Raw genomic sequence first — 26,145 nt, forward strand, 5'->3', positions numbered from 1 at the left:
GAGGCTTGCTAAAGAAACTGGACATACAGCTTATAGTCACAAACACCCATGTCAAGGCATCTATAGTGGAACACTTTAAAAGAATGTTAAAAAATATGTTTTAGCATGATTTTAGAGGACGCTATAGGTACAGGTACAAAGATGTAGGTTTTCTACAGATGTTTATAAGGAGGTATAACGCTAAATACTACAGGTCTATCAAAGCCGGCAAGATAGCACAGTGGGTTGAGCGCTTGTTGCTATGATCTCTGGTTGCTCTGCGGTTGCAGGTAAAAATCCCAGCATGATGGACTCAGGGCCCGATTCTTGAGTTGGCGCAGTGAACGTGCTAAACAGCACAATTCCCTGCGCCAAATCAGTACGCCCAGGCTCCACCACTATTCTCAAGTGGGCCTGGGCGTACTCATAGTGCACCTGTTTTTTGGCTCAACAGGCACAATCCTGAAATCTCTGCAGCATTTTTGTCAAATAACTACATATTCGTTATTTTAGAAAACAGGGGTGTTCATGGATAATTTCGTTCTCACAGCAAAAAGGGTTGGGTTTGCAGAAAATGTTTAATATGGGGCCTCTTTTGGTTCCCAGTCCACCCATGCAAACCTATGGTAACGAATTGCATTGGGTCAGCTTATCATAATATTAAGCCAAAAAGAGCTCAAGGGTGCAGAGATGTCTCTATTAGGATATGTTTAAATATCTCTGTGCACTCTAATAACTCTAAACATCGTTGAAGCTGCTTTCCGACCTCCACTGCGACCGGCTTCCTGTGGCACTCCTCCAGAATACCTGCACCAAAATAGTACTGTATATGTGCATGACTTTAGTGCACATATAAAACTGGAGGAGTACCACATGAATACTGGTCTAAAGTGGCAGGTAACAAATGTGGCTGTTGCTAGGTTGGTTTCCAACCCATCCTAGCAACCGCCACATGTATTCTGAAAATGGCGCATTCCTACCGACTTCGGAAAAATGCACCACCTTCAGAATAAGGTCTTAAGTTATAAAAAGGTTGTTATCACCTTCAAAGACCTTTTCGGTACTTAACACCCACTTGTGAATCGGGCCCTCGCCCTTTCATTCTTCCGAGAACAATAACGTGAGTACCAATTTCGATCGGGTAATAAAAATGTATGTAAATATGTTCTATGTAAAGCGCTATATAAATAACAAGTTATTATTATTAAAATGGCCCACCAGCAGGTGACCCCTGATAATGCGCAGACAATGTGGCGGAACCGTGAGATGAAGTTTGAAAAAGTCTAAAATGTTTTTTTAGAAATTGGGATCACATAATATTCTCAAAGCTGTGAGGTGTATTTACCCAGGACCAGCAAACATATACGACAGGGCTGTTTATAGTAGATGAAGTAGATGTCAAGGAGGGTGTAACCGTCGACCATCTGAAGGATTACAATGATGTGGTTTTAAAAGGTATTTTCTATAAGGAGGAGTAGCAGAAGAATGATCCTGGTAGAGTATACTGCGTGGAGAAAATGATTGTAATGAGGGGCAGGGGATCTAAGAAGGAATATCTGGTTAAATCAGAGAGCTGGAACGCTACTTTCGATAGGGACATTTTGTCTAGCTCCTAAAATCGCCTCACACTGGAGCAAAGCAGTGCATTGCAGTGAAAATATCTCAGAAACTCTACATCATAGGGCCTTGAAAAATGGTTTTCAATGTCCCATAGAGACCTTTCAGTTTTGTTCCTCGTGTCGAAATACCTAAAAGGAACTTTGTCTGGTCCTTCTACGACCATGTTGATGTTTCGCCAATTTCATGCAACTGTCTCAAGTGTGAAGGGGCTGAAATCCAGGGCACGGTGTAGGGTGTCCAAATGTCATCTAGCCAGTAATGGCCACAGGGTTCTAACAGCTAATTATGCCAAATGTGGTGCAGATTGGTGCAACGGTGCGAAATTGTATAAGTAAAAAACGAACTGATGTTCTGCTTTATATATAGAGAGAGATAGAGATCTGGGGCACACACGCATCTTACAATGGGTATGCAAAGTTAACATGGAATGGTTCATAGTGTAGATCAGTGTAAACAACTTGTTCCTTCAGATATCTCATATAATCTCTTATAGGCATCTGCATTTTTACAAACAGGGCTGGGCACATTGGGATTCTCATCAATATTGGATGCGATTCCCAGTCAGTTCTTACAGCCCACGGTTTCATGTGAGAGACATGCAGTAGGCAGATAAAGTTAATCAAGTGGGGAGCGGGTCTTCCCCTCCCCGTGCCCTACCCTCCGAGCCTCTTCAAAGTGGTCTCAGATTCGAATGAGTTTGCAGTAAGTTCCATATTTCATTCCAGATGCTATATTGCCCCTCCAAATCCCCAGCTCTGGCTAGCCTCATTGCAATGTTCATCTCTACCTTGATATAGTTTTCGAAAGCCCCAAGTCATATATCCAGTATTGGGCCGCTTGGTGACTTCCAGGCCATTGCAATGCATCTTTTAGCTAGACCCAATCCGAATTAAGCCACTTTATTACATGTGTTATGCCTTTTGCCTTTCATCTTTTGCAGTAAGCCCAGTAGGCAACTCTTGGGTGAAACCCCTGTTTGTAATCCAATGAACATGCTCAGTTTATCAACCACTTGATTCCAAAACACCCCACCTTTCTTGCAGTTCCACCACATGTGGAGATACGTCCTAACCTCCTTCCTACACCACCAACAATCTGGTGATGCCCCTGGTGCAATTTTCCCCACCACAACTGTTGGCACTCTTTATACACTGAATCCTGGTGCTTCTTGAGACCTGTTTTGCGTGAAGTAACACTCTGGCCCATTCACCATCTGTGATGGATTCCCCTACATCATTAACCCATTTATTCCTCACTGGGACACTCTCATCAGTTATAAGTGCAATCGCAGTGGCGTAAATTTCCAACACACATTTCCCCCCTTTCGCTAGCCGTCACAACGCACTATTTATGACATCAGCCTCAGGCCTATTTGGGAATCCATCCCACAAGTTCCCAATATTGGCCATCATCTTGGCATATTCAAGGAAATTAATTCAGATGGAGGCGTGCTGAGCTATAAACTCACAGTACGAGAGAGCCATATCGTCCCCGTACAGATCACCCACAAGGCCACCCCAACAGATATGGAACACAGTTGCAGGTCTGTTCCCACGTAAGGTACACCCAAGCCTACTACTAGACAGACACATTGCAGGGGAAAAGGCAATTGTTGACCCCGGGGAATCTTGTTGCCTGCCACTACACTGATATCAACATGTCTTCCGGAGATGGGATCACCAGAAGCTCTCTCTTCCGTGCACCCAATATCCTGAACAGCCAAAGTCGTCTGCGCAAGTCCACAAATAGATCAGTCACGGTATCCCCTTGTGGGTACGTAAACCACTCCACAAGGTGCTGCAGGGTGGCTGCCCAGTTGTATAGTTTAAAATGCAGAGCACCAATACCTCCCTTCCCAGCAGGTAATTGCAATTTTGGCAATGCTGTTCTCGGGCTACCACCTCTCCAAATCAACTTCCCCAGTTTCATGTGGAGCTAACAAAAATACTCAGTTGGAGCAACCATCTGCATGACATGTAAGAAGTATAGCAATCTTTATAAAGGTATAATTTTTGCGAGAGCCACACGTCATAAAACAGACAGAGGAACCTTAGCCCAGAGCTCAACAGACCTCTCATACACAAGTAGACCATATTCCATATTTTGTTGATATACCCATTCCCAATTCACACTAACCCCAATGCACAAGTACCTGAACCCATTACCAGAGGCTTCCGTACCAAAGTGAGTCAGGCTACCGCCCGCCCCACGGAGCATGTACAGAGTGGACTTCCAGTAATTGACACCTAGACCGGACAGGGTCCCAAACTCCCCAATCAATTCAAGTATGCGCTCCAGGTTCCCTACTGGATCGCACACAAAGCAAAATGTCATCTGCATACAAGGATATGCAATGAAGCCATCCCCCCATGTGGAGACTAGTGGCCTCATGCCTCTTCCGTATCACCTGTGTCAGGGGTTCCATGACCAGAGCGAATATCATTGGCAGCCACGGGCAACCCTGTCGTGTGCCCCTGCCCACCCATCAATAGGTAGACGCAACTTTGTTAACAGCTACTATAGATGTAGATCCCTCATATAGGAGTCACACCCAGTCGATTAACCCAATTCCCAGCCCCATCTTCTTAAGCACCTGCCATTGGAACCGCCAGTCAACAGAGTCAAGCGCTTTGCAGAGGTTAAAGCTGCAATCCCATTCCTTTCATGCCCATATCTATCTCATATTAAAAGGATCCTCCTCAGATTGTGCACAGTGCTTCTGCCCGGGATAAAACCAGTCTGATCTGGGTAAAACCACACCCCAATCATTGCCGTGAGTCATCCTGCCAGGATCTTACATAGGATCTGGATATCCACATTAATCATAGAAAGCGGTCTGTACGAGCCACAGCCCTTTGCATCCCTGCCGGATTTAGGCAGCATCACAACTAGGGCCTTCAGCATGGAGCTCAGGAACCCTCCGGCACTCATCAACCTCCATAAATATCTCCAACAATTTGGGAGCAAGGAAATATTTATAAGCCCTGTACACCTCCACAGTTAAACCATCTATCCCTGGAGTCTTGCCAAGGCCTAGGTTGTCCATTCGTCATCCTGCTGCACAAAAGGCACCACAAGGAACCCATACTGTTCATCCATTGCCTTCTTCAAGTTGGCTTCTTCGGGCCATGCAGTAATACGGACTTGGTTGATTCGATCCCGGGTGGCAGATAGTTCACTATAGAATCTCTGAAAGACCTTACAGATCCCTCCAGGTGTGACACAAGATCCCCCCAGTCGCTTTTACCCCATCACATGTCTGCTTACCCCTTCCCTAACCAGACTAGAAGTTTGACCGCAGTATCCCCCTGCAAGTGCTGTTGAGTCGTACACATAGGGTAACCAAACATAGACAAAGTAGCCCGGGCATCTTCTCGTTTCCTACCGACATCATTTTTGGAAGCCAACACATCATCCACCCTGCCCTCTGACTGTTCCAGATCCACCATTTCCCTTTCAAGATGAAGAACCATGTCAACCAATGCCCTTCGCATACCAACCTTAGCAGAGTTGCACAATCCCTCAAGATATACCTTCAGCGCCCCCCATTCAGTCCATCTACGCTCGGTGGAGTCCCAATTGCAATCCAAGAATTGAACTATCTCCTCCCTCAGAGATGTTCTAAAGGCCAGACCCGTTGACATGTTATTATAAAACCGCCAAATAGGAATTGGAGAAACGCGGGAGCGCCACAAAATTTCCATGGACAGTGGAGCATGGTCTGACAGGGTCCTGTCCAGGAACTCCACCACCCCGACCAATGTTACTATCTCCTCCCCAACAAGCACATAATCGATCTGTGAGAATGTGCCATGCACTCCAGAGTAAAAAGAGTAGCAATGGCCCAGGCTGTGCCTTGCCCTCCAGATGTCACATAGGAGCAGGTCTGCAGTGACCCTGTTCAGGGTTTTAGATGCATGGCTCTGATGCTGCAGACTTCTGCTGTGCGTGTCAAGGTCTCTGTCCAGCACACAATTAAAATACCTTAGCCACAACACCCAGTCTCCTCTGTACAGTGCAATCCAGTCACTCAACACAATAGAGAAATCTGATTGCTCCAAGTTCGGGGCATACGTTCCCATCAGTAAAATGTTGTGCCCCTTACATCTAGTTCTTAGTTTGTCTAATTCAGCCTCTGAGAGATGCCTCTCTTGTAATACAGATATATCCATTTTATGTCTATTCCTGTAAGAGTATATCTTGCTCCTTTTCGCCACAGTTTTAATGCCACGTACCTTCCAACAAACCTTCGAGAATCCATCAGCACTCCCCACGATGTCCAGCCTGATCTCCCATATCATTGTAACGAAAGCTGAACTCCAGCCATCCACAAAACAAACTGTAAACTCTTCCTCCCCCGCATCCGAAACCCAAATCGACATACGCAAGGTCCCAACCCCCACAAAATATCGGCAACAGGCCCAACATGTCCCATGTCAAATAGTCTACCCATAACCAATGCAGCTCACCAGAGCAAACCACTAATGGTCCAGGAAGCTGAACACTCCCGGAGCAGCAGGCTCCAACTCAGAAAAGGGGAAGGGCAAACTCCCAGTGAATGAACAGGTTACCTCCTCAGTATGACCCAATATATAGAACACATCAATTCACCATATCCAACCCCTAGTGGCCATGCTCCCCTGGATGTCAACACCATTACAGAGAAGCACAACCATCCCTCGAAAAGATACATAAACTTCAGCATATCACTCCAGTTTCCTCAAGGTTCCCAAGTCCCCACAATGCAGCTTGACTCCCCTGTGTCCGTCTGCCAAATCAATGTGCTCAGTGCCCTGCGAATCCCCCAAACCAGGGCCAGGAGCCAGGACATTATCACCAGCGTGCCATCATGTGTCACAAACACTCTACCCGTTGGCACCCTTTCAAATGACCCCAGGGGCAATGGTCTTCCAGTGGTTTGCAGATTTTCCCTTCCTCATCTGCATACTCCATCAGGGGGTTCCTTGTTCCTCAACCCAATCTCTCACCTCTTCCGGCCTAGTGAAGAAAAAAGATTTGTCTTGCGCCAGAATCTTCAGCCTGGCTGGGTAGAACATCATATATTTTAGGCTTAGTCGGTTTCCTACTGACTGCCTTCCGTTGCCATTGTACCTCCTGTGTGAAGTCCGGAAACATGAGGATCCTGTGTGAAGGCTTCATGAAGTAGACACAGACAACTGAAATAAAGTTTGGGTTATAAACTTTTATTAAACCAAAAAGAGGGTTGGAAAAAGGCCTAACTTGGGTATCTAGTTAATCCATCTATGGACTTTCCATCAAATTCATTTGCATCGAGGGATTTGCATCGGAAAAATATGCATTGAATGCATGTTTTTAAAAGGTAAAGAGTTACATTTTGGGGGGGGTAAAGGGTAAAAAACAGGGGGTTGGAGTCTTGGGGGGACCCCCCATTAAAAATAAAAGATTTTAAAAAATGCAATCGATGCAAATTTTCTCGATGCAAATAATTTGATGGAAATGTCCCTCGATGCAAAAGATTCGATGGAAAGACCATAAACCCCTAACTTACCCTTTACACAGGTGAGAATTACCTACCTAAATGAAACTAAGGATCGTCTGTGTCAAGAAGTCCAAAGTAAATGTCTGTCTGTGTCCAAAACCTATACTTTCCCTCACATCTATTTGTATACAATGTGTAGGGATGTCAGCATCAAAATGAGAAGTGTTCAAATAAAAGTTCAGAGCTTCTTCCAACTTTTTATTTTTTTATTTGTATTCTGCATTAGCCAATTTAACATGACCTTTTACACAGTGTTTGTTAAAACAATAATAAAAGTACCAATCTGGCATAAAAATTAAAAAAAGACAGAAAAGGGGAGTAAATAACAGAGCAGCAGATTAATATAAACAGAACATTTCTTCCAACTCCTGGTTTGCAAAGGGGTTCCCTTCCCCAAGGTGAAAGGGTTCCCTTACCCAAGCTTTCAAGTCTTTTCAACTTTCCAAAACACCACAAATCCTTGGGATACTTCCCAGCTCTACTGATATGATTGCCTTTCATAGAGATCAGTTCCTTATTTGAAATCACACATGGTTTCCTTTGTATTCAATCACAAGCTTCTTTGTGGGTGAATTAAGCAACTTTTCCATAGATGCATGTACTCGGCAGAGGCATAGACAGGGTAGGGCCTGGGTGGGCAAGGCCAACCCAACATCTGTAAATTCCCACTCTGCAGCACTGTGTGGGCATTTACAGATGTTAATATCACTGTGGTGGTCCCAACAACATTAGCTTAAAGCCCCACTAGTCAGACAATCCTTGCTACGCCTCTGCCAAAGACACCTCAATCTTGTCCAGGAATCCCCTCACACTACGGTCAAGGGTCCTGAACCATGTAGACTTGGAGTGTCTCAAGGAATGTTTCACTGTATGGCCGAGCAGAGAATCCTTTCCTCCCAAGTCCGATTGTATTCCTGCCCAAAATGTACAGGTCTCTACTGACAGTAAGGTTAGCAATTGGAGGCAGAGTTCAAGCCTAATTGCCTCTATCAGAACACAGTGAGGAAGATTCAACAGCGACCGGAGGATCCTCCCCTCGAGTCTACACAATGGAACAGTTACTCTCGAGGGGGAGACCTCTATAGTGTACATCATTGTCAGAATAATCGAGGACTGGTATGGTAATTATTTAGCTTCGATACATCTTCCTACCTGTGCATCAATCGCTTTACTAAGAGTGAGCCAGATGCACCACACCCTCTGAGTTGTATCAGATAAGGGACAATTTGGGGCTAATGAGAATACCCAGATATTTGAATTCCAATATTCGCTCTAGCTTGACCCCTCCAAGCCACCAATCAAATGTGCCCTTACTTTGCGCCCCCTTCCCACACAGCTTGCTTGAAAAGCCATGGAGTGCCTGGAGTGATCTCTGAAGACCAATCCAGGTCTGGTCCAGAATGATGACATCGTCTGCATAAGACAGCCAGGGGAGTGCCTCACCAATTTATATCGGGGGTGAGTTCCTAACCAATCTCAGCCTCTGATGTAGCTGAGAGATGTATAGATTAAAAAGCAGAGGAGCTAATGAGCAGCCCTGCTTTAGCCCTCGCCTAGTAGATATAGGCGGTGTCAATTCTCCCTCCTGAGGAAGTCTCACTCTAACCTCCATCTCACTATACAGCCCCTTGAAAAAATAGAGGAGTGACGGGTCAATATGCCAACATTGCCCATAATTTCCCTATATCCACAAAAGCTGCTGAATAATCAACAAAGCACATAAACAATGATGTCTCGGGATAGCACTCAGTGTCTGAAATTAGGGTGAGGAGGCACCAAATCGAACAGGTTGTTGCACAGCCCTTCCTAAAACCTGTTTGTTGGTAATTTAACAGGCCCTCCTCCTCCACCCACACAGTCAGCAGCTCCAAACGTAAGTTGGCAAAGATATTTGAGCTACAATTGATACTTTCCATGATTTTGGTATGTACCCCGTGTCACAGATCTGCTGAAACATTTGTCTCAAGATGAGAGCCCACATTTGTGGATCTGCCTTTAACACCAGGTTTGAAAGGCCATCCGGACAGGTTGCGCTGGAGGCTTTTAGATTAATTATACATGCCTCCAGGTCCGCCTCCTCTACATGGGAGCTAACCAGTGTATTGTATTGTATTGTATTTATATAGCGCACTGAGCCCTGAGGCAACTGGGCACATTTCTTGGTACATATGGAGATACAGTATTTACAGTTATAGGCATATTCATACACAACGTTTATACAATTTACGTGTAGTGTGTTTACACAGGTTACATAGACACAATTTTCTTTGGTTAATTGAAAGCCAACGAACACTGCCCTTATCTCCGAAATGTGCAGTTTTCTCGGGAAGTTAGTTGCTGCTCTGAGTGCGTTGTTTTGATAGATCTGAAGTTTGCGCAGATTGTACTGACTCATGCCTCAGTATAGCGCATTGCATTAGTCTAGTTTGGTTAGTATAAGTGCCCTGGCCAGAGTGATACAATTAGCAGGTGTCAGGAAGGGTCTACAGGCGTTAATGAGCTTGCATGTGTTAGCAGTCAGTGGTGGATGCTGTGGCATTGATTTGTCTTCCGAGTGAGAGAGTGGAGTCAATGTACTTACCTAATGTTTTGAGGGCTTTTGAGACTTCGATGCTATTGCCGTCAATGATGAAGGCGTTTAATTTGTTGTTGAGTTTGTTGATTTTAGCTTGGGTCCTACTAGGAGAAGCTCAGTCTTGTCGTCGTTGAGGCAGAGACCATGTTGTGCCTCCCAAGCTTGGATGATGAGATAAATGTCATTGAGTCGTTATGTGTCTATGTCATGGTTGCCCGTGATGTGGATGAGGATTTGTGTGTCGTCGACGTAATTAGTGTATGAAATGCCTAGTTGGTCAAGTTTGTTGAATAGGGGCTTTGTAAATATGTTGTAGAGTGTAGGGGAGACACAGGAGCCTTGTGGTACCCCGCAGGTGACTGCCGACGGAGATGCAGTTGCTGTTGGTGCAAATACTCTAGTTGTTCTATTATTCAGAAATTATTTTCAGAAGTGAATTTGCCATTGCAATGGGAACCCATGTCTCGTTTTCCCCGCTTTCAAAAACTGTACTTATAAAAAAAAGCCCAGTGATCCTCTGGTACCCCTACAATCTCCTGTGCCAGGGCGTTCTGCCCATCCCCCCACAACCAATGCCAGAATTTCCTATAGTCATTTGTCCTGATCAATCTGTTCAAATATTTCCACCCAGTATCCTTACTGGAGAACCTATGGCCCCATAGCCAGTTCTTATACCTGCCCCTAAGTTTCCCAAGCTCTTAAAGCTTATCTCCTTCCGATAAGTAGATATTTTGCTTTATCTTTCGGGAGGCTGCATGGAGCTCACATTAATTTTTAGCTGTGGCCAGGTCGAAACGCTGTGTCTTGTTCATAGGACCATTCCCCTTCAAAATATGCCTGCGCTCAGCGGGGCCAAACAAAGAATACAGATTACCAAAATCTTTGTTGCACTGTGAGAGCATTTCAGCCTCATTAAGGTCACTATTTCTCAAGGAAATATTGAACTGTGGAATGGTTCGGGCTGTCCAACATAATCTGTTTCTCTGGAAGTTCACAACCTGATTGAGGTCCACTCTTATTCTTGGCCTGCTCACAGTCATACAACATTTCAGGATCAAAATCACATGGTTGCTTGCCCCGATGGGTCTTATCTCCAACTCTAGGCTGTATTTTGCTAAGCAATAATTTGCAAAAATAAAATCAGTTCAGCTATTATATCTTCTTTTTTTCCAGGTCATAGATTCCAGACCCTCTCTAGACCCTGCAGGGCCCAAAACAAACTCATCCAGGGCTCCCATCCATCCCTTTGCCCTTTTACTAAGTCCTCTTTTCCCTTCTGGACCAACCCCCAGGAGGAGTTTACCCACCCAGTCAACATTAAAGTCGCCAGTTAGGATAATAATACCTCAGCCAGGCTCTACAGGTCATTACAGCAATGTTAATTATTTCTGCTGTCAACACCCTCCCGCCCCGGGTGGGTCATAAAGGGTTGCCAACAGCATATAATCACTGCCAGCTACCACGTTCTTAATCTGAGCTGCTAAACCTTTGGATGAGCCTCAGTGGTGCAAAACTCAGTGAGGTTATACAACACTCTGGCACCTCCTGTGATGTGGTCTCTTCTATATAGCCTCAGAAATAGTCTTGGTGCAGTATTTTGGATGCATTTTAGTTTTTTTTGTGAGGCGTTCTGGCATTCCAAGATACAGACTATTTGCGTAGTCTATTCTTGATAATACCAAGGAGATGATCGCAAGGGTTATGTGTGGTAAATTGAGGCAAGGGAGGATTCCTCTTATTAATCGCAGGAGGTACGAAAAATTAAGGAATAGCCATCCAGCTCAAATGTATTAGACAACCAGGTCTCTTGTAATCAAAAGCAACTGGCACTTGCCAGAGTTTTCATAGGTTGGACTGTGCCAAAAAAAGAATAATTGCATCTAGAATTCCAGGATATTAGTAATATCACACCATCATCTTCAGAATTCAAATATAATTGCAGGGCCTGGGTGACCCTAGCCCATCGCCCACATTGCCTTGGTAGCTCCTGATTTGGCTTCCTCCCCCCGAGGCTCATTGTCGCCACCTGTGCTTGAGCCTCCCCATGACTTGGCGCCTTAAGGTTTGATCGCACAAAAAGAAAGATTTCAAAGCCCAGCTCTTTTAGGGCCCTCACGTTATTACAAATGCGCTCCACCACCAGGGGGGCACAAAAGTTACAACAACCCTATTATCACAGCTATTATATTTTGGCAGTTCCAGCTTAGTGAAGTCGTTTGTCAATATTATGGCCAGGTCTGCTATCATATGGAGTAATTCAAGGAGTCAAGATTGGTTAAGGAAAGGGCTATTTGCTGTGATATTTATATCCATAAACTTAATGTGCAATAGTTCTGAGCACCATGTGGGATTGTGCACCTCGTCCACCGAGACCGAGGTTCTGGGCCTTAATGGTTCTACCCGATCAGCCCAAGATAGTTGTTTAATCGGAACTGTAGGTTGCAGACTAAAGAGGAGCTTTAAATGTATAGCTTCAGTAGGCTGAGTGTTTGGTGGGTCCACCATGGCAAGGAGGACTGGTGGGGGATAACCTTTCCCCAGACGCAGGTTTGCCCATATACATCGGCACATTCCACTGTCCTGAGTTTTTTTGGATCAACACCTGGTACCTGTGAGAAATCTGAAGATCTTTCACCTGCTAGTCCCCAGGGATCTGTCATCCAGGTGGCCAGGACACGGCCATCGCTTTTGGAACCAGTTCTTGGGGGTGGACCAGTGCGGGAGGATCACCTGGGTGAAGGGTGCTCGGGGAGTGAAAGTGGGACACCGGATGGCGAGACGCAGCATCCCCTTCCCTGTAACACCGTTACCCCATCCTACCAGGATACTTAGGAACTCACCCCCCCCCCCCACCCCCTTCCCGATACAAATACTTTTTCATGGACAGCTCACTGTGAGGGAAAACGGCCTAACACCCAAGCCGTGTAACTGACATGTCCCAATATGATGGTTAGGCAGTGTCGGGCAATCACTGATCATTACACACACCTGACTTCCATTATACTTCCCCACATGGATAAAAGGGGTAGCACACTCTGAGCAAGGCAAAGCACACAAGGAAACAGCAGTTCCAAGATGGCAGTTTAACATGAAGAAAAAGACAGCAAAGCAGAAGAGGATTTCAAGGAGGGAAGTGCCCTTGACATTTTCACAGAAAGTCTGTTACTTTCAGAAAATCATGAGAATAGGAAAGGTAAGACCAGGAATCGAGACTGAAGAACGCTGCATTGTGTGTCGGAGGTACCCGGGGCTCTCGATAGCCAAGGTGTGGTGAATAGTTCGCAGCTGTGGTACTGCCCGTGGCTCCTACAACAAAGCATCACCAATGAAGCCAGCACCGCCGGTGAGTTGGGGAGACTGACACCAGACAGGTCTGTGTTGAAGCCAAGGTTGCAAGCAGCAACATTGTATAATCACAACTGAAGAGAACAGTGTAAGAAACATATGTGGTGAGCGACAAAAATACAATTAACCAGCGGATAAGTGATTAAACTTTGAAGCTAAGATACAATACCGAAGGCAGAGTGGTCGGGCACCACGTGGATGCTCATTCGAAAGTCTCTATTGGGTATCCAGCTGAAAGGTGGCAAATGTGAGGAATTGTAACTTCGAAGTGGTCCTGCAACGGGTCAAGCAAAACACTGTGCACATTCAAAAGACTTTGATAGTTGTTGAAATCTCTCCCTCTACTCCCTGCTCTCCCTCTGGCCTTTCTGCATCCACCTCTCCTCCCTCCTTCTCTGACTTTCCCATGTTCTCCGCAGATGAGGTTTCTAGACAAGTCTGATCTATGAAAGTCTCGTCTAAATAGGTTCACCCCTGTTCCACCAAAACTATCAAGGACTACATCGACTCTCTGGCTCCTACCCTGGCTGATTTCTGCAATCACTCCTTCGCCACTGGAGTCTTCCCATCCTCCCTGAAGCACTCCCTTGTGCACCCTGTTCTTATGAAACCCTCTGCCGACCCCTCGTGCCCCGCTATCGCCCAATCTCCATCACTCCCTTCCTTGGCAAGCTCCTGGAGAAACTGGCCATCTTCCAGCTTAATCTCCACACTGAATCTGTTGGTTGTCTTCATGACCTTCAGTCAGGCTTCAGAGCTGCCAGAAGCACAGAAACTACTCTCCTGAACATCCGTGAAGACCTGCTCTCCAACCTTGACTCTAACACCCCTTGCGTCCTCATCCTGCTTGATCTCTCTTCTGCCTTTGATACTGTCAACCATGCCATCCTGCTCAACCGCCTCCGTGATAACCTGGGTATCAATGGTCAGGCTCTGGCGTGGCTGACTTCTTTCCTCTCTGACCGACCCTCCCAGGTCCAACTGGGGTCCTTCCTCTCTGCTATCTGTTTCTCTACCTGTGGTGTCCCCCAGGGGTCTAACCTCTCTCCCTGGCTGTTCAACCAATACCTCGCACTCCTGGCCCACCGCATAGCTGCTCTCTGCCCCAACTCTCAGTGCTACGTGGATTACACCCAGCTCATCTTCAGGCTACCCTTGGTCTCCTCCTCTACTTTCCTCATCTCTGACTGTCTGTCTGCTATCCAGGAGTGGTGTGCCGCCAATGACCTCTGCCTTAATGTCAGTAAGACTGAGATTCTCCTCATCGGCACACCCGCTCCCTCCTTTCCTGTAGCTCTTTGGCCGGCCTCTCTTGGCCCCCTTCCTGTTCCCACCTGCAAGGCTAAAAACCTCAGGGTCATCTTTGACTCCACACTCTCCTTCTCTCCTCACATCTCTGACATCTCTAAGAAGTCCCACTACCAGCTGCACCTCCTCAGAGGTATTCCTCATTTCCTCTCCTTCGCCCAAAAGCTCACTGTCTCCAGAGCTCTAGTTCTCTCCAGGCTGGACTATTGCAACAGCCTCTTTCTAAATCTGCCTGCTTCTACTCTCCGCCCTCTGCAACTTATCCAGATCAGGACTGTGAGACTTGTCCTTGGCCTCAAGCCCATGGATCGCATCTCTCCAGGACTGAAATCTCTGCACTGGCTCCCAGTGGCTGTGAGGATTAAGTTCAAAACCCTCTGCATTGTCCACAAGGCCTTCTGGGGGCTGGGGCCTCAATGTCTTCAACTCTCTCTTCCTAAATACCTTCCTTCTCGAGCTCTTCGCTCATCTGCCTCCAACTCCCTCAGGGTCAATCGCTTCTCCAAGCAACGAGTTGGTGGCAGATCTCTTTCTTCGGCTGGGGCCTCCCTCTGGAACAGCCTCCCTGCCTGCCTGAAATTTGAGGAGAATCATCTTCGGTTCCGGAAGCACCTCAAAACCTTTCTCTTTGAGTCTGCTTTTTCTCGTTCTCTCCCTTGCTGATTTCCTGGCTGACACTAAAACTGCACTGGTTACCTGGCCACCCTCTGATCTCGGGACCAGGTCCCCTCTCACGCCAGTCGCCCTCCTGCACTGCCTTCCTGGCAACCCCCGCACTTGATGACTGTTTTCTGTACCCCTACGGTCCCACTACCAGCACTTGACACTTACCTTTCACTTGCCACCTGCTGGTCGTACTTTTACTTATTGTTTTATTATTGTCTTATCCCATGTACTGCACTGTCCGCTCCTCCTTCCCCTTCCCCCTCCCTTGCCTCGCCGCACCTTGAATCACTTGTGTATAGACACATTATAAATGTCGTATCATATCATATAATATCATGAAGAAGATCCGAGCCCGGTGGAGGGAGATCAGCTAAAAGCTTTGGTAAAAGCAAGTTTGTGTAAAGTTCTGAACTTTAAGTTAAACAGAATCTGAGCCCGACGGAGGGGAATCCGAAATATGAGCCTGACCGAGTGGATTTGAGATCTGAGTCTGACTGAGGGGGATGCAGGGTGAACCGTGAGTCACCGGAGAATGTACACCCTATGAGGAATTACATGCATGAACAGTGTACAAACATTGTGGTGAAAGGATCTGAGCCCGGCTGAGGGGGATCCAAGTGAATAGGGAATCGCCTGAGAAATTGAGTATGTATGAAAATCTAAAAGAGGAAAGGAACTCATTGTTTGTTTGGTACATCAGGCCCTCTGAATCAAGAAACTTTGAAAGGAAGGGAGACTTGGGCATGGACGGCCCTGATGCTACTGATTGAACTCTATCCTCGTGCCAGAGAAGCCAAAGACTGTGCTAAGCTCGAGTGTACCCCCTTGTCCCATGCTGAAAATGTGGGGAAGGGGGCCAACATCCTGACATATCATTTTGTGTTCAATTTTATTTTTCCGTAACATTGTCCCCTACACTATTTGTATTTAGAGGTAAGGATTGGCAACATGTTAATTAGTATAGGCCCTTTTATTTTGACCAGACACTATGAAGACTGCGTTATTTATTATTTCATGGTCGTAGCTTGCTCCCATCTGTAGATTGAGGATAAGCTAGGTGTTTTCAAACCCTTTTTGAAATTCAATAAACACCCTTGAACTGTGGTCACTTGTGTCTGTCTTACTACACCATGCCTTCCTAATACACCACTCCCTGGCGGTCCCTGGTTTAATATTGTGATTTCATCCACTGGCCACTTATCAGGCTCTGTCGCCTTACTAGGCTTAAGGGAAGGACCCCTTGGGGGCCCTTGGTGGTGCCAGGTTTGGGGTGGGGTCTGGCTATCCATACATCCATAGGGCATCTGAGGCATACATTTCTTTTCTCCCCATCCTCAAGAATGTTTGACACCAGAGTCTTTGATGTTTTCCAAGGCCAGTCTTTGCCTGCCTTGCCTCCTGTTTTTCCATCTGGGGCCCTCCCCTTTTTATTCCTTATTCCCTTCCCCTTAATTTGTCTGATCTTGCAAGGAGGGGAATTGGGAGCCTTTAGCATGGACAGTTCTGCAGCGATAACCCCCAGAGCCCTGCTATATGATTCTGCCACCACATAGGCCCTATTTCCACCAATATTCTCCTGTCCAGAAGGGGGTGCAGCATTTATGGCACAGGGAATCACTAACGGAGCTTCCTCGTTGGCCGAATTACCCGTTGCACTCCTCAGCATAATTGCTTGGTCCAGTATCCCCTCTTTTACTGACCGTTGTTCTTGGGCCTTGTTTGAACATAGTACAAATACGGCTTATATTTTTGCCTCCAATGACCTCCAGTGAAGTGTTCCTTAAGCGGGGACGGAGAAGGGCTTGATTCCGCCAGGGGCTTATTGCCGTCTATCAGGCTCTCCTCCATATCACTCTCTCCCGATGTGGATTGCAATGAGGTCATAAAATTCTCCAAGTGAGGCATTTGCAAAAGATTTGAGGACAAGATATTATCTGTCTCGTAGTCCGCCGGGATCATGACATTTCTTTTTATCCCCTTACAAAGCTTCAATAGGGACCCATTTTTATCAATGGTGGTCAAGTCTGTGTCCATTTCTTCCAAAATCTGCACATGTGTAGCCATATTAGACAGGTCCATAGGGTCTATTGTCGGAATTACTGTCAGAATGGATGTCAGAATGGATGTTTTTCTTCTCTGTGGCACAGAATTATTCATGTTAGGGGTTCTGACCCATTTCCCCCTTGTCCTCATAGCTGTCGGCATGGGTGTTTTCATGCTATTCAGTGGCAGGAGCAATACAGTAACTAGTGGTTAGTAGCGTTTAGGGGCATTCTTAGAAGGAGTATAGGAGAGACAAGGGGAGAGAGAAGGGAGGGAAGAGGGTCGTCTCAGACCACTACGGGAGACCCAGGTGACAAAAATGGAAAGGCGAATCCTTAGTGGCTTGGCAGCCCCTCTACCCTAGACAGAAGTAGACCAGAAGTAGACCAATCAGCAATAAAGCAGAGCGGCAATGCAGCAATGTACCCAGGATGCTTAAGGGACACAGCCCGCTCACCGTTGTTTATTGCAGATTGTATTTTCTTTGATGGAAAAGGAAGACACGGGCGCGACGTGTCCCGCTCCCCTGACTGCCCAGACTGTGAGACTGCTTTGCACCGTGAGTATGTAGCTGCTTTTGAAACAATGCTCTGCCTTCTCATAATTAAAAGAGCAGACAGACTCCTGATCCACTGCCAAAATGACTCTCTCATCACTTCCGTCTCTCAAACATCTTATAATTACTTTACAAGTTCTGACCTCTGGAAGCCATAGATACATAAAAGGTGAACAAGGAGGTGAAAGGGGATTTAGCTATGCACTTCCATTCCCTTAGAAAATGATAGTGATATAAATTACATGCTTTCCTTTCTTAACATTGCGTATTAGGGGAAGGGCTTCACACCCATAGGACCCAATCTGCAAAGTGCAGAGGAAGAAGTGTTCATCCATGTATTAAGTTATCATAAAACAATTTCCCTATGTTAGGTGGGTCATCCAATATCCTGTGTGTTCTAAATTGATAGTACTGTTTTCCTAACCAAAGCCAACACACTAAGATGAAATTCATTATAACCTGCATTCAAATTGCATGCATCCCACAACCCCACATTCTCACAAGTGAAGAGTTGTTATTTAAATGTGTTTACATAAATTACATTTTTGTATGCCACTTTTCTCTGATACCAATGCTTCTTTTTGATAATCCAAGTTTTAATCTGCCATTTATTAACAGAAAATAATTTCATGTAAATGTTAACTAAATAGAGTTGTAATATATTTACTGGTAAGAGCGATAAATATACCACAGAACTGAGGATAATGCTCAGAGGTGGCAATGTATTATTTATGATCAGAAATGTTCGAAATATATTCACTTGATACATTGTGTGACTGCATGTGTGCACTGTGTGTTAGTGAGAGATCACATGCAGGCTAATAATATTTCTATACATCAGCTATTAATGTGTATTGAGATTTCATTGTGGGACTTTCCCAACATAAAGTTAGGGGACCACCTTTGCATTGATGTTACTTTACTTTAATAAATCAATGTGTTTATGCATAATACAGCTTATTTCTTGTCCCATAATTGTGGGCTAAGACTATATACCATGGAATGTTAGATCAGGGATTGGCACTTAGTAAAACGAGTGACATATCAACAAATATATCAACAACGTTGCATCCCTCCCCAGCATTTCTTGCTATCGAGCAACATTTAGAGTGGGCCAGCACAGGGAATGAGATCCTAGATTCTGATATAGAGTGGGTAGCCAGCCTTCAAAGGATTTGCAGAGGTATCATGGGTGCTCTTTCCTCTATCAGTGGAAGCACTTCTTTTACTAAACGGCAGATGGTGTTGGTCTCTGTGCAGCCTTGCTACTTACCCGGAACTGGCTTGGCAGTCTAGACAGCACTGGCAAACTACATCTGGCAAACTGGATGGGCCACCTTGTGGATCATGAGGCTCTTGATCCCAAAGTGACCCTCCAAAAGATGGTCAGTAAAGTAGAGAACCCTTTTTTCTGTGGAAGCAAGTTTGGAGAACTTGGAAGGGTGGGTGAAAGGGTCTTCCCGGATGTATGGACGTTGGGGGGCCAAACCAGCAAAGATTTTGAGGGTATGGCTCAAATTGAGATGCAACTTCATGGCACTGCAGAGGTTCAGCAAAGTATCGTGGTATCAGAGGTGTTGCTGGACAAAACTTTGAAAGTGCTTGAACAAATTAGGAGGCCCAGCTTCATTAGTGTTCTGGAAGCTCCTAAACCAATACTCCCTGCAGACCTGTGCACATCATAGTAATCATTTCTTTCTGATCAAGAAGCTTTTGAGCTTAAAAGAGCTTGCCATCTCCCTTTAAAAAATTGGCACCACCAAAAGTGAACAAAGGGGGAATGATGTTGGCATTACTGTATGACTCCAATGCTTGGGAATAACCCCTACTGCATAATATGGTGAGGATCCGACTATTGGAATTTGAGGCAGCAAGGTGATTCTCTTCCCAGGTATCAGTGAGGCATCAATGACATTGTGACGCAGGCTTCTGCACACTTGGAATAAACTGGTAGGCCTGTCACCATTAGCCTCTCTTGGGATCCTGCCAAGCTGAAGGTTTTGTAGCAGACCTGTATCATGTTTATGTACAGCCTGAGGTGAAAGTGGTTTTCCTACGAAGAGTTGATAATGATATGGGTGTAGCAGAGCAGTAAGGGGGTCTACCCACTGACTAATAATGTGTTTCTCCCTTTTCTATTCTGTAATGGCAACTGGGGTCTCTAATTGTTGGCTCAAAATATTGTTTTGTTCTTTTTAGAACCAGTACTTTAAACTCGTCATCAAGATGTTGCATTTGGTGGAGCTGTTTGGCTCTGTAAAGGGTAACTAGCACCCCTTAATTTGTGAATACATTGGTACTCTGTCCTTCTTGTGCTTACCTTCGCTTTTTTCTCTTTGTTTACTCCACCTCTTTTTCTCTGTCTAGTCTAGTCCTTGCACTGTTAAAACTTGTTGGTTGGTCATCAAAGAATGCTTATTGGCCATTAAGGGTGGATGTAAATAAAAGTTCTTTAGAACAATCCTAATAAGATGGACGCGGTAATGTATAATACTTGTGCAAATCCATGGAACTCAATGATGTGGCAGGATACTTTTGGACAATGTCCTAACCCCTGTTGATCAGTGAGGTATTTAGGCATCATGATGGATTCCGATCTTTCATTAACATCCTAGATATCCTCGGTGGTGAATTTGTTTTCTTCCATCTAAACTAAAACACTTGTGCATCTTCTCCCTCTTCGTTGAGTTCCACAAAAGGATGTAGAAGCTAACAATTTGCTCTCCTCTAGACTGGATTTCGGAAAAAGTGCCAATCTGGAACTACTAGAAAAATCCTTAACTCATTTGCAACGTGTACAAAATGCAGCAGCCAGGCTCCTGCTGATAACACATGCATTTGAACACCTATCTCCGGGTATCGCCTTATTCCGGTGAGATCAAAATGGATTTTGAAATCTATGTACCAGACTCATCGACATGCGTAGCAAAATATCTGCCATTTTAGCTCACAGATTATCTCAATATACTCCCACAAGAAAATGACTATCAAAAGACTCATGCTTGCTCACAGTTCCAGGATGTGATACTCTTTAAAGGATGAAAGATAATTTGCAGTCAAGGCAGCAAAAATCCCCAAACCCGAAGTCAAATACACTCACACTATTGATTTCCTTCTTTGTATCTCCCCCTCTTTACTTCTCTGTAGTTTGCTTTTGTTGTTCTCTGTTCCTCTTTTATTTCCTTATCCCTCCTAATTCTGTTTTACAATCTTTCGTCTCTTTTTGGTGTTCTTTTTTTTTCTTCTCTCTGCCATGTTGTTGAGGTTGCCTTGTGTGTTATCTTGTTGCAGCTTTATGTCACCTGCACAAAGGTGGTGACTCTTCCTAGAAAAAAGTTGTACGTTTTCATGGTATTGACAGGTATCATATTTTGCAATTACTGCTAATAAAATGATGTTGGAAAAAATGATTATGAAATATTGTCTGTGCCTTGAATGAAATCTTCTTAACTATATCACAGTGCTAACTAAATGCATAACCTTTTTTCCAGAAAGGCTTTTATAGGATGCGTTCTAGCCACTGTTGCAGGCTCGTCGATTGCCACTAAACTTCCCAAGGCATAGGCCTTGTGCAACACGCTAGATTCAACACAAAGCTCACATGCTTGGGCCATGGCAATGGCATGCCACAGTAGACGATTGAGGCGAATGGTAGCAACAGCACAAACAGATAATTGAACAGAATCATAAACTCATTGCAAACTAGCACAAGGGATCGCTGGGGCCATTTTAGCAGAGAGCCATCTCCAGATTCCAAATATCCTAATAAATCAAATGGACCTCTGCAAAACCTTGACATAGATAATCATTGCATTAAATGCACACCTGGGGACTTAAATGCAGAAAACCCCACCGCAAATTAATATAAAATGTCACTTTGTGGTCATTATATTTACAACAATATTTGACCCCAACAAGAATCTTCTTGAGAATATATTAAACAAGTGAATGTGAATGAAAGAGTCAATAAATCACCCCTTTTGCAAAACTCTGCAATTAGTGCAAAGGTAGCTTGATATCAAAACCAAAAAATGTACAAATGAGCTATTAAATAGCCATTCTCAGAGTAAACAAACAAAGGCCTACGTGTTCCGGTCCCTGAAGGTACTATTGAATTATTATCACTACACCAGCATTGCTACAAGATAAAAAAGAGCTCTTTTCACTGCCTGCGTATTTAGAGGGAGGGATGGATGTGTAAAGGTCCGTGCCAGTCGCGGGCTGCTGCTGGGCATCTGCCAGGTGGCATGTCCCAGGCTGCTCTTGGAAAGGACACCGCATAACCGGAGAGACAGCAGCAGAATGGAAGCCGTGGATGTGGGAAGAACGAATGCCACTTGGCGCCCGAACAGAAGTGGAAAATAAGTCAGGAAAACAGAAACATGACAGCATAATGATGGGCACAAACATGGTGGCAAGAATAAAAAGGGAAAGTTGGAACGTCATGCAAGTGTTGGGTTAGCCAAAGAAAATAATGCTCTTTCCCATTGAATTGTTTACATATCTGCTGGCTAAAAGATTTTTTTAACACGCTGAATTCACAGATTATGTGCATTTTACATCCCTGATGTCAAGAGACTGGAATGTGCAATATAACACATCGAAATTTCAAAGTAAACTATAGCAAGACAGAGTTGCGTTCTTGCAGTGGAGTTTTGATGGCTCAATTTTAGCTCCACCTCTAAACTGAAACTTTTGGCAGAGGAGTACAAATGGGGGAGATCTAATGTGAGGAGGGAGCCACAGCTGTGGGTGATGTTTCTCTTTTCACCACCATTTCCTGACCATGATCGTGCTAGTCACTATGGCCATTCCCACTCACTGCCCAATGCTACCTTTCCAAAACATACCACTCCTGGTATCTATTTGAGCCCACTTTGCCAAACCATGGAACAGGATGGCGTGATTGAAGCAGTCAAAGCCACAGTAAGAGTCCTACTCACCAAACACACTGAAGGAAAAGGCTTAAGGTTATGGGTAGACTTATGCACAACGTAACAATACCAAATGCCCAACAATTGTCAATCCATCATAGAATTGAATAAAGCCCAGTAGTTGTTTTCAAAACTAGATCTCAGGAATGTATATAAACAGATATGCGTTCTTCCAGAATCTAAGCCACCCGCCATGTTTGTTACCCCACAAGACACCTGCTGATTTACCTGCATGTCATTCAGATTGTCATCAATTGCTCAATTTTTCCATGCATGATTTCATACCTACTGCGACACATTTCTCAAGTCATTTGCTTGAAAGGTGATGTTTTCATGCATGGACACTCCCAAGAGGACTACTAGCACACTTCAGGGAGAGTACTCAAAATACTTAGCAAACATGGACTCAAACGTCAGAAAGGCAAGTGTGTCGTCCTTTAATGGTGTGTGAACTACTTAGGGCATACGATATCAAAAGAAGGTGTTGCTCCCGAGATAAGCTTAGTAAAAGCCATTCAAGATGATGCTCACCCCACGACAAAAGACAAACGCTGCTCCTTCAGAAGCATGCCGGAGAACTACTGCAAATACATGCAGAGAGGACTGAGATAATGAGTGCTCTCCTCAAAAAAGGAATCCCTTCCATGCACAGACGATTTCAATAGGATGAAAGATAAAATTGCTATGACTCCACGTCTTTGATTCAACCCTTTGATTCATAAAAGAGCACCATACTGGTGGACAGCATATCAGGCAGATTTGTCCGTACCTCTTCAGAAATCCACAGGCTCAGAAACTATAATTGTTTTGTTCACATCACCAGAAGCAAAAAACTCAGTGTAAAGGACCGGAGGGGGGTGTCTGTAATTCTGCTCTCTATATGGTAGAGGAGAGGCACAAAGGACCCCAGCCAAGTTTCTCTATTATTGGTACATGGTCGAGCATTCAAGGCCTAGTTTCTCAGGAGGTGTTGCAGGCTGGTTCTCAAGTACAGTTTAGTCCACAAGCACCCACAAAGGAATGTCCACTCACTGTATTAGTCAAAACACAGTCTTTATATAACTAATATTCAAGGTTATGTACAATATCACAATAACTCACTTTGTACTCGGTTATCTATAATGGCAAATATACAGTTCTACGTGCTACCACAATTACTATTAGATCTCTTTAAAGTGCATCAACTGTATGGTTAAATGGCACACAAATCACTTTGTAACGGAAACCAACAATAGATATAAGAGGAAAGCGTTTCGAACAATTGGCAGAATACTGGCCCCGATACCTAGACACAGTACTGTGTGGAGATCCCCCCACTTGGGCAACCTGTAGAATAAAGATATATCACAGGCCCAGTCCATATATTGTTCAAAAGAGACTTTCCAATAGTTCTGCAACCCCAAAGTACCTGGCGTTGTAGCGTTCCTCGTCAGGGAATCGACGGCCCTGCTTGAGTGCCCTCCCTTTAAGGCAGGAGTCACGGGTCGTCGAACATCCGACGGAGACCAGGGTGAACTATGGCTGTGAAATGGCAGCTTCTTGCCTAGCGGTGCTCGTCGACGGAGAAACGCAAACGTCCTGCAAGGAAGCAGCGTTCGGGGCACCTTGATGTCGATAGTTCTGGACCGCAAAGAGTTTGAAGAACTGTGGCCCAGCAAGGGTGTCGAGTCGTCAGCGTCTCTGTGGTCTTTGGGCGGTGGGAAACCCACCGGCGGATACTCCTCGGCGTGTCGATGGCCTGGCCTTCTCCAGCGGGATCAGACAGGTGGTGATGCAGACGAGAGCGTCATCGGATCGAATGTTCTTAGGCAACGGGAGCACGGCGGCTCCAGTCGGCGACAGCAGTCGTCGACGGTGGCGGACAACAGTCCGGGCGCTTCTCTTTGGGATTCCGCGGCAGTCCCCGTCTCCAGTCAGCAACCTGTCATAGGTCTGTCTACCATGGAGCTTTGGCAAAGATCAGCTGGTGCACGATGGTCCCTTGTAGCTCGGGAAGAGGGCGCCTTACCAGGTCCTCTCTGGGTCAGTCCTTGGAGATACAGCAGCTTTCAGATTTATGAAGGAGAGCAACAGCAATTCTTCTCTTCCAGCAGGGCTTCAAGGTCAAGCTTCAGTTTCACTCCAATTACTCTTCAGCTTCTGAACACGAATTCTAGCAGTGAGAGGCCCCCAGATATACTAGTTGATCTCCCATTCTTTCTGCTGGTTCACACTCAGGCAACCAATCGGTCAGAAGGGCATTCATGCAGGCAGGCAGCCAATCAGGTGCATAGTGCATTCAGGCCATTCACTTCTCTCCAGACACTCACAACAAGTTATGCGTATTGGGACAAGTACCCAGCCATTCAACACTCCACACTGCATTCATACCAGTTTTGGGCAGGGCTGTCTCAGTCATTGTGTCAAACACCAGATGCTAGACATCCACAACACAGAATGCGTATTTGTCACACACTCCATTCACCCAGGTCCCACCCACAGGCGTACCCACAACACACAGCCGTTGGGAAGGCTCCAGCCAGTCTGGTCAGCACTTCACAACAACACCATATATGGAACTTCCACCCAACAGCCAGTCAGGGGGACGGGACAGAGTCAGGGCTTCCCGGGACTTCGGGAAGATCAAGGTAACAGGCCATGGAAGGCAAGAGGCCACGGGGGACATCTTGTCTCCATCAGGAATCTACCGATTCCAATGACAGGGCCTGGGCATCCCAAAATGGAGGATACTCAGGGCACCAGTCAATTCAGCACAGAGCTGCCACCAGCCCGTACCCTGCTCTGTGGGTCACACACAGGTGCCCAAAAACATATACTAGGGGCACACGGTTGTACCCCCATCCATGGGTGCCATAAGGGTATCCCATGGGTCTGTTCACCAAAACAAATAGAGAGAGCTGCACCGCCAGGAGTCCCACAAGAACTCCTGCGCAGCAAACACGACAGAACACACGATAAAAGGCAATAAAGGACAAGGATACAGAGGCCCTGTCCCTCCGATGCATTTCCAGCATCACACTCAGACATCAAAAGAGAAATGTTAAGTGATTTACATTTTTCTTTTTTTTATCACTCTTTATTATTACTTCCCACTGATATATTCATTCAAAAACAATGTAGATATTGGAACATTGTAAGCACTTTAGACAGATTTATTTAAAATGCTGTGCTGTGCATACGTAGAGGAAAATTGAAAGCACACAGATTTTCTTACACTGGCAAGTGTGATTGGAGCAGATGTGATTTTGTTTACAGATGTAAGAATTAAAGATGAATTGATTACATTTTAGGAATTGGGTTACTGCATTGATATGTTTTTATGTAATTAATTCAATACATGTTGTAGATAATAAAAATAAAAAAATGTTTTAAAAAAAGAGACAGATGTTGGCATGTGCTTATCCCACTGAATATTTGTGTACATTGTGACAAATTGAGAGGAGTACAAGGATGAGTAGAAGAGCCCACTCATCCCTCACACTTCTACAGACTATGAGCCAACACAAACATAAAGGTTCACACAGGCACAGTTAAGGGATATACCTCCTTCGCCTTTGGTGGTAACATGGGCCAAGGGAAGGCTATAGTCTCAAGATCG

This window comes from Ambystoma mexicanum, chromosome 4p (genome assembly GCF_040938575.1).
Source record: "Ambystoma mexicanum isolate Mex_15411 chromosome 4p, UKY_AmexF1_1, whole genome shotgun sequence".
Taxonomy (NCBI): Eukaryota; Metazoa; Chordata; class Amphibia; order Caudata; family Ambystomatidae; genus Ambystoma; species Ambystoma mexicanum.